Genomic DNA, 10,421 nt, shown 5'->3' with positions numbered 1-10,421 from the left:
TCATTGTTTATGCACCACACCTAGTGGTCCATGCAATACATGCCCTCCTTAATACCCACCACCAGGCTCACCCATCCCCCCACCCCATCCCTTCCAAAACCCTCAGTTTGTTTCTCAGAGTCCACAGTCTCTCATGGTTCATCCCCACCTCTGATTTACCCCAACTCATTTCTCCTCTCTTTCTCCCAATGTCCTCCATCTTATTTCTTATGCTTCACAAGTAAGTGAAACCATATGATAATTGACTCTTTCTTCTTGCCTTATTTCACTCAGCATAATCTCCTCCACTACCATCCATGTTGATACAAAAATTGGGTATTCATTCTTTCTGATGGAAGCATAAATACTCCACCATATATGTGGACCATGTCTTCTTTATCCATTCACCTGTCGAAGGGATCTTGACTCTTTCCACAGTTTGGTGATTGCGGGCATTGCTGTTATGACTTTTGATATATCTACAAATTGAATATTACTCAGCAATAAAAAATCAGCTATTTCCTTTCACCACTCATTTCTAATATTGTACTGGAAGTTTTTGATAATTTAGCAAATCCAGCAAAGGAAATAAAATGTATAATTACTGGGAAGGAAGAAGCAAAACTGTTTATGTTTACAGATTATATTAGCATCTATGTGGTAAATCTAAATGAATCAACAACAATTGAATTTAAAAAGTGATTATAGCAAGATTACTGGATACCAAATCAATACACAAGATGAATTGCTTTCCTATATAATATCAATAAACAAGTGGAATTTGGAATTAAGAATAATACCATTTTATTTTATTTTTTAAACAATACCTTTTCCATAAGTATCCCTCAAAATGAATACTTAGGTATAAGTCTAATAAAGTATGTATAGGATCTATATAAGTAAAAGTACAAAAGTATGATGAAAATAATAAAAATAAGGGATGTCTGGGTGGCATAGTTGGTTAGTGGCCCAACTCTTGGTTTCAGTTTAGGTTGTGATTTCAGGGCCAAGTTACTAAGTGCAGGCTTTGCACTTAGTGTGGAGTCTACTTGATAAAGTCTTCTCTCTTCCTTTCCCTCTTCCCCTCCCACTCATGTGTGCGCTCTCTCTCTCCCTCTTTTTCTCACTCTCCTACTGTAAAATAGATAAATCTTTAAAAAATAATTAAATAAATGGACACATATTTCATGTTCATGGATAGAAAGACTAAATAATATCATGATGTCTGTCCTTTCCCACTTAATCGTTAGATTTAGCAAGTCAAATTTGGTCCCAACAAAATAGTTTGTATATTTTGTGTATATTTAACAAATACAGCAATGTCATTCAAACGATTGTACAGAGAGGTAAAAAGATCCATTATAGCCAACACAACATTGAAAGAAAAACAAATAAGCAAATGAACAAACAAACAAAAACAAAGTCACCTGTCTTCTAGACTTAGAATATAGCTGTGGTGAACAAGACAGTGTGGTATTAGTAAAAGAGTAGAAAAATAGATCAATGTAATGGAAAAGGAACCTAGAAAGAGACCCCTATGTGACCTGATCTTAGACAAAGGAGCAAAGGCAATACAGTGACGCAAACATAATTTCTTGAAAACAAATAAGTGTAAAACTAAGAATCCACATGGAAAAAAACACAAAACAATTACAAAGAATAACCAAATTTTGCATAGACTTGGTACTCTTCATAAAATTAACTCAAAAATGGATCATAGCAATAAACCTAAAATAAAAAAAAAAAACTAAAAAAAGAAAAAAAAACTTCCAGAAGATAACAACATATGAAAAAACGTCTACAGCATTGACATTTTAGATACAATAAAGCCATAATTCATTAAAGGAAAAAATATATAGATAGATAGATAGATAACCTGGCTTCAATAAAATTAAAACTTCTGTTCTACAAAGGTCATCAAAAGAATTAGAATGTAAGTCACTGAATGATCAAAAACACTTTCAAAAGAGATATCTAATTAAGGGTAGCCTGTACCATAATTTGTCTGCCTATTACCCACTGTACAGGGTACAGATACTAAGAATCCTTCTTAGTACCCTGGTATGTGATGTTTTATTCCACTGCTTGCCCAATCCCATTTTGGCTTCTGAATGGTTGCTGAATTTTAATTGTAGAAATAGGGACACATTCTGTTGCCATGATGCCAGCATTACTGGAAAACATCCTTTGATTTAGTGAATTTTGTGGTTATTAGGTATCACTCTTATGATACCTAATCATAAAAATGTTGTTTCTTATAATTATCTTGTAAATTACAATATGTGTAGGATATCATAACCTCAGTTTTTCAAACTCAGAGAGTCTTGGATTCTTTTTTCTATCAACATAAATTATTAGTATTGGGACTTCCATCATCAATCATGACCTTGTTTGGGAAATAAATTATATCATTAACGTATAGAAAAAAAATAAGTTTGGGCTCTTGGGTGGCTCAGTTGGTTAAGCAACTGCCTTCAGCTTAGGCATGATCCTGGAGTCCTGGGATCCAGTCCTGCATTGGGCTCCCAGCTCCACAGGGAGTCTGCTTCTCCCCTGTCATGCTCTCTCTCACTCACTATCTCTGAAATAAATAAATTTTTTTTTAAAAGAAAAAAAAATTATTGGATATTTCATTTTTAACTTTTTTTCCCCACTGTGTTTTATCAGTGTTCTGCACAAGCCATATTAATTTATTATTTTACAGATATAGAGTGTATGTTCAAACAATGTGTGTGTGTGTGTGTGTGTGTGTGTGTGTGTGTGTGTGTGTGTTTGGGAACATCTCCCATTATCACCTTTGCTCTCAGAAGAAAAATTACTCATTAAAAGTTGTAGTTCCAGTAACCAATCCCCAGAATATTTCCTAGAAATAGAAGACATGGACAATAGAACAATTTACCCTATTTAGAGTCATCAGTTATTAGCTACTTTCATACATGGAGTTATAATCTATGTTACAAAGTGATGATGTCAACAGCCAGAAACTATCCTACAGGCAACAGAAAGGAAACTCACCTCAAACATAGAAAGATAGAGATTTAAGTAGTCTTAGAGTAAGAAATAGTGACAAAAATTATGAAGGTAGTTCCAAAATATATTTGTGGCACATTGGTTTAAAGAAACAGAACAAAATGGTTTGGAAATTTAATGTCTTGGGTGTTAATAGGTACTTGATTTTCTAAGAACTTATTATAATTCTATGCACAATGTCCTGTAATTCTCTCAATAAGGGATCAGAAATATTTTCATTTTTGTTTTTTAATTATGTATGCAGAAAATGAGGTTCCAGTGACATTCAGTTGTAGTATCAGAGTGCTAATCTGGAACTTTTTTTTTTTTTTAAATAGTCATGCTTGCCACATAAATAGAAAATCAAAGGCATGATATTTGGGATAAGAAAGGTAGACATTATATGAAATGAGGAATTTGCCATTTAAAAATAGTAAGATAAGGAAAGCCATCAGTTGAATATAATTTTTTTTATTTTCTTACTATGCATACATAATCCTTTTTATAGTTTAATTTCAACTGGTCCAAAAAAAAGCATAAAATACAACACTTAGGGAATAAAAATAGCTTTGCCTGGGTCACCTGCATGGCTCAATTGGTTCATCTTCAGACTCTTGGTTTCTGCTCAGGTCATGATCTCAGGACCATGGCACTGCGCCCCCTGTGGTGCTCTTTGCAACAACCCAGAGTGAGCTTAAAATTGTCTCCTCCAGGTGTCTGAGCGGCTCAGTGGGTTAAACCTCTGCCTTTGGCTCAGGTCATGATCTCAGCATCCTGGGATTGAGCCCTGCGTTGTGCTCTCTGCACAGCCGAGAGCCTACTTCCCCATCTCCTTCTGCCTGCCTCTGTCTACTTGTTATTTCTCTCTCTGTCAAATAAGTAAATAATCTTAAAAAGATTCTATCCTTCTCTCTCCACCCCTCCCCAATTGCTTGTATGATAAATAAATAGATAAATAAATAAATCTTAAATAGATTTATTTAAGATAAATAAATAAATCTTAAAGCAAAAAATAAATAAATAAACACACATTTCCCCCAAATTTAGGTTGCCAATCTGACACATAACATAATATTTTAATGTACAATTAGGTAAAACATGACATTTATTTCAACAAATAAAGACTACAAGGGATCTTGATGTTAAGAGAAGAAAAAGAAAAATGCTGGGGTGCCAGAATAACTAACTGTTGGTTTGGGCTCAGGTCATGATCTCAGAGTCCCGAGATAGAGATAGATTGAATAAGACTCTCTCTCCTCTGCCCCACCACCACTCTCACACTTTCTCTGTCTCTCAATTAAATAAATAAATCCTTCCAAAAATGTTAAGACTTGCTCTGTTTATTAAATTAATAAAATGCATATATGCTTTGAGGACAGTGTAGAGTTCAACAAAGATACAATGAATTATTTTCACTGTTTCCCCCCCCCCCACCATGCTACAACTTCATTTTGTTTCCCTTTTTGACATGTACACCTGGTGGAATTTCTCTATTATTCATGACTCAGCACAAGTAAGCCTTATAAAGAAGGCTTGCTTTTTTAAATTTAAATTTTATTTTATTTTTTCAGTGTTCCAAGATTCATTGTTAATGCACCACACCCAGTGCTCCAAGCAATATGTGCCCTCCTTAAAATCCACCACCAGGCTCACCCATTCTCCCATTACCCTCCCCTCCAAAACCCTCAGCTTGTTTCTGAGTCTACAGTCTCTCATGTTTCCACTCCCTGATTTCCCCAAACTCACTTCTCCTCTCCAAATCCCAGTGTCCTCTGAGTTATCCCTTATGCTCTATTCTCCTGTGCTGTAGTTAAAAGTCAGTGCGTCCTGTTTATTTATTTATTTATTTATTTATTTATTTATTACATTTTCTTTATTTGAGAGAGAGAGAGAGTCAGGGAACACAAGCAGAGGGAATGTGAGAGGTAGAAGCAGGCTCTCTGCTGAGCATAGAACCCAATGCTGGGCTCGATCCCAGGACCCTGTGATCATGACCTGAGCCAAAGGCAGATACTTAAGGACTGAGCCACCCAGGCACCCCCAGTGTGTACTGTTTAGTGAATAAGATGATGATATTTCTATGGATAGCCAATGTTCTCTGTACAGTTTAAATAAATTACTTAATGACTGTCAAGAAACATGTGAGAAAATAAAATACAACTTACAATAAAAGAGATAACTTTTAAGGCCTTGCATCAAAGGAATAGAATTTACAGCAAGGTAAGACGGTTTTCAAGAAAGGATTGATGTAGAAATTGGCAATTGACTTGAGCTTTGCAACACTCATATAAAACACATTTCTGAGAAATGGATTACTTGTAAAATATCACATGTTTGAGGGGCTGTAGTGACGTATTCAGAACACTAGAATTGGACAGATGTGTCAGGAATCAGTTTACAGCAGAGTTGAATCATAAATTATAATTTCATAGATTGAGTAAAGGGTAAAGAGTATGCTATGACATTTGATCAGTAAGGAAAAATGTGTACAAATATCACATAGTAATTATAAAATATAGAGTCTGTGTGAAATTATGGGATTCAAAAACCTACCTTGAAATTTCAACTCCACTTTTTTCATAAGTTATACTTACATGTATTTTTTAATAAAGAACTTATATGTAGCAATATTTCATAAAATAATATAATCTGTTGGGGCCTCTGGGGAGCTCAGTCCTTTAGCATCTACCTTAGGTCATTATCCCAGCCTCCTGGGATTGAGTCCCGCATCAGACTCTCTGCTTAGCAGGGAGCCTGATCCCCGCCCCCTCTGACTGCTTGTGATCTCTGTCAAATAAATAAATAAAACCTTTTAAAAAAGAATATAATCTGTTAACATTATTCACTAAAAGGAGGGTCACAAAAGGGTGTCAGTAGTGAATGAAATTGTATATTTGCAATAATTCTGATATAGTTGTAGTTAATTAAGTTACTAATGTCAGTTTTTAGACAGTCCATTAAAGTATAAGATTCTGTCTACTGGCTTCTCAAGATAGTATCATTTGCCTTTGGGACACTGACAATCTTCCTAAGACTCTCTTCAAGGCTCCAGCCACCTCCTTGTTCCTCAGACTGTAGATTAATGGGTTCAAAGCAGGATTTATTACAGCATAAAATAAGGAGATTAATTTATCACCCTCAGCTTAATATAGAGTTTTAGGCCTCATGTACATGAATATGCTTGTCCCATAATAAATGGTCACCACAGTCAGGTGAGAGCTACAGACAGAGAAAACCTTTTTCCTACCCTCTGCTGAATGCATCTTCATCAAAGCAAACAATATGCCAGAGGTAGGAGAGAGTAATAAGAAGTAAGGGGAGCAAGAGGGTACCAGATGCACCTATCACCATCAGGGTTTCTTGCAGGGATGTATCAGCACAGGACATATGAAGAAGAACAGGTGATTCACAAAAAATATGGTCAACAATGTAAAGGCTACACAAGGGAAGTATGGTGAAGTAGAGGGGCACCACTGAGGTAAAGAAATTGATGGTCCATGCCCCTACAGCAAGCTGCATGCACACAAACCAGTTCATGATGAGCAGGTATCGTAGAGGGTAATAAACGACCACATAATGGTCCAGAGCCATGATGGCCAGAATAATGCACTCAGCTGCTCCCATTAACAGGGAGATGTAGGTCTGGGAAAGGCAGAGTTCATAAGAGATAATTTTCTTGGGAGCAAGGAGGTTGAAGAGCATCTTGGGTACCACAGTTTTGGTGTAAAATATGTTGAGAAAGGCCAAGTGGCAGAGGAAAACATACATGGGTGTCTGGAGACAGGGATCAATTACCACCAAGATGATAATAGCTGTGTTTCCAAAGAGATTGACAAGGTAGACCCCAGAGAAGAAAAGGAATAGAGGGATCTCAGCCTGAGGATGATTAGAAAATTTCACCAAGGACCAACTCAATGATGATGCTGTAATTTTCCTGAGCCATGTTGGGTGCCAGTGATAAGCTAATGATACAAGCAGGAGAAGAATAATGTTCTTTAGGGACATAGAATCATAGTCAAATATCAAAGAAATAATGGTTCTTTAATATTAAAATGCTATTAAGGAGATTGTATTTAGTAACTTCCCAGACTAATTTTTTTTTCATTTTTTTGAAAACTTTCTTTAAATGAAATTTGAAAAACATAATCACATATACTAGAATAAAATAGATTTATTTTATATAAATATAATATATATATAATTTTATATAAATATAGCCACTGGGTGGCTCAGTGGGTTAAGCTGCTGCCTTCGGCTCAGGTCATTATCTCAGGGTCCTGGGATCGAGTCCTGCATAAGGCTCTCTGCTCATCAGGGAGCCTGCTTCCTCCTCTCTCTCTCTGCCTGCCTCTCTGCCTACTTGTGATCTCTCTCTGTCAAATAAATAAATAAAATCTTAAATAAATAAATAAATGAATAAATAAATAAATTTTGATTTGATTGTTTTTTCAGAGAAAAACAAATTCCAATTTTAATTCCAAAATATGTATAAACACACACAAATGTACATATGCACATATTGATTAAATTTGCAATATCAATATGTGGCAGAGATGGATGTAGAACTTGGATAATTCTGATAATCTGATTATCATCCCCATATTTGCCACTTCTCATGTTTCTATTTAGAAGTGTGAATCTCATTAGGATGCACACATTTGTTCATTCATCAAGATATGTTGTGTAGCTTTGATATTTAGAGAGTTTAGTTACATATTAGTTTAGACTTATTTGTGATCTGATCTCTACCACCAACTCACAAATATAGGCATGAGGAATAAGCTCTTTCATTTATATTAATCTTCACTAGTTTATTTTTTTTCACTAGTTTATATTTTTAAAGCAATGAATCTCAGGCAGGAATAAAAACTTTATGCCTCTGATAATGGGCTATCCATTCTCCTCCAAAAAAATGTGTACACAAATTATTCTTTTTTCTTTAACATACTCATTTTCCCTCTTCTCAGAGTTGTATAAATATAGAACATGTGCCACACCAGCTCACACCCAATCCCCACTTTGTTTTCATGTATTCCCCTTGCTTTCTCCAGGTTGTATTTTTTTTTTTTTTTTTTAACAGTCAAATACTTTATTATTCCATTTGTACAATATCTTGAAATAGCAAAATTGTAGAGATGGAGAATGCATTAGTGTTGCCAAGAGTTAGGGAAGGTAGTGGGGTATAAGTTGGATGGGGGTCCAAAATAGTAACACAAAGGACACTTATGATAAAACTGTTCTCTGCTCTGTACCCTGATTGTGATGTTGGTCACAGAAATCTACATGCAAGATGGAACTTAAATGCACACACACAAAAGAATGCAGGTAAAACATTGAAATCTGAGTAAGATCTGTGGATCTCCAGGTTGTATTTTTAAATGTGGGAATGTATAACCTAATAAGTATTCATCATATAATAAAGTAAATTCATTCTTGTGAAGCCAGTTCATCTTGACGTATAGTAAGGACAGTACTAATGACATAACAGCATATCTAAAAGTTGTATTTTCTATTTTGGACAGTGTTATAAATGTTTTATTTGGATTATTTCATCTGCACTCTGAGATGACCTTCTGGGATGGGTTTTAGGTTCATCCTCATTCTGTAATGAAAAAAAAAATAATACTGTGCTGCAGAGAATATACAAGTATACATAACTAGTTAGGGTTGATGACACTGAGCCAAAGCAAGGGGACATGATTTTGATTCACACTCTTAATCCATAGCTTTCTTGATTATCAGCCATTTATACAACTTAGATTAACAGAGATCACAGCAAAATAACTGCATCATTACTATTGACTCTTCTGTCACATCACTCTTAAGAATTATGGGCACTTGTTCACAAATACAAGCAATGACATTTCTAGAAATGGCAATATCATATAGCTTTCATCCCTTCCTCAGGATCAAAAACAACAATAATAAATATGTATTCACATGCTTACAGAAGGAGGAAAAATCAGAAAGACTTGTCCAAAATCTAGGAAGAAAATTACTGTTTGGAGATTAGAGTCTGCCCTGACATCTAGTTAAAGATATTTCATAAAGAAGATAATGTGAGCCATCAAAAAGAATGAATAAAAAATGCATAAAGATCTATTTCTTAATAAGTCCATTCACCTATATGTCCTTACTCAGGATTGGCTTGATGTCCTGACTTCACCATTCGCTGCGCAAACTTCACTGAAGAGAGGACTGTGCCATGGCTCATGCTGGAGTCAGTGATGTCTGGGCTCCATTTTTTCTGCCTCATATTGGAACCATCTTTGCTGACCGCTTCTTCCTTTGAAGTGCAGTAGGGGTTTGGGTGAGATGATGCAGAAATAAGTGGAACTCCTTGTGTATCATATAGAATTCAAAGGATTTCACACATCTCTGTATTTTAAGATGTCAACAACAACAACAACAAAATTAAGTTCCCAGTCCCTAGCGAGCCTTGTTAGCTTTAAGTATATGTGCTGGGTGCAGGGAAGGGTGAGGAAGGGAGAGAAAAACACAATTAGGTGCAGCTCAAATGAGGAAAACTCAACTTTTCAATTCCAGAGTGTATGTCTAGGTCACTTTTAATTCTCTTTTTGTCTATATATATTTTAAGTATATGAAACAAACCTAATATTTTATAGACTATTTTCATGAGCTGGATTGCTCGCCTATATTTACTCTATAAGTTTGGTATCTTGACCATACCTGAAATAATGGCATACACTGGTGTTTGTAAGCAGGATGACAGACACAGTGCTGGGCAAGCTTTAGGAAACTGAGGTAAAAATTAATAGATATTTAGTATTCATGGATGAGAAATACATAAACCTGCAGATAAAATGTTTGAATAGGATTAAGTTTAAATTTCTTAGAAACTGTCAGATGGTTTTCCAAAATAGCTGTACCATTTTACATTCTCAGCATCAATGAATGAGAATGGTGTCTGTTGTTCCACATCGTCGTCAGCAATAGGTATTTTTAGCGTGTTTTTTTGTGTTGTTGTTGTTGTCATTTGTTTGTTTTGTTTGGATCTTACCCATTCTAAAAGAGCTTCAGGACAGTGGTTTTGATTTCCATTTACATAGCAATCGTAGATGTTAAGCATCTTCTGTTTATTTATTTATTTACTTATTTTAGATTTTATTTATTTGACAGTGACAGAGATCACAAGTAGGCAGAGAGGCAGGCAGAGAGAGAGGAGAAAGCAGGCCCCCTGCTGATCAGAGATCCCTATTCAGAGCTTGATCCCAGGACCCTGAGATTATGACCTGAGACAAAGGCAGAGGCTTTAACCCACTGAGCCACCCAGGTGACCCTTCTTTATTTTTTTAAATATTTTATTTATTTATTTGATAGAGAGAGAAAGAGAAAGGAAAATAAATAAGGGGAGGGGCAGAAGAAGAGGGAGAAGCAGGCTACCTGCTGAACAAAAAGTATGATGCAAAACT

The 10,421-nt window shown here is 35.5% G+C and overlaps 1 pseudogene; it reads right to left on the bottom strand.

The window, feature by feature from the left end:
• Positions 1 to 2,271: 2,271 nt before the first annotated feature.
• On the bottom strand, positions 2,272 to 6,931 carry LOC131831275 (olfactory receptor 2G3-like; annotated as a pseudogene).
• Positions 6,932 to 10,421: the final 3,490 nt, after the last annotated feature.

Source organism: Mustela lutreola, chromosome 5 (genome assembly GCF_030435805.1).
Source record: "Mustela lutreola isolate mMusLut2 chromosome 5, mMusLut2.pri, whole genome shotgun sequence".
Taxonomy (NCBI): domain Eukaryota; kingdom Metazoa; phylum Chordata; class Mammalia; order Carnivora; family Mustelidae; genus Mustela; species Mustela lutreola.
This window is presented reverse-complemented; position numbering and strand designations above follow the sequence as displayed.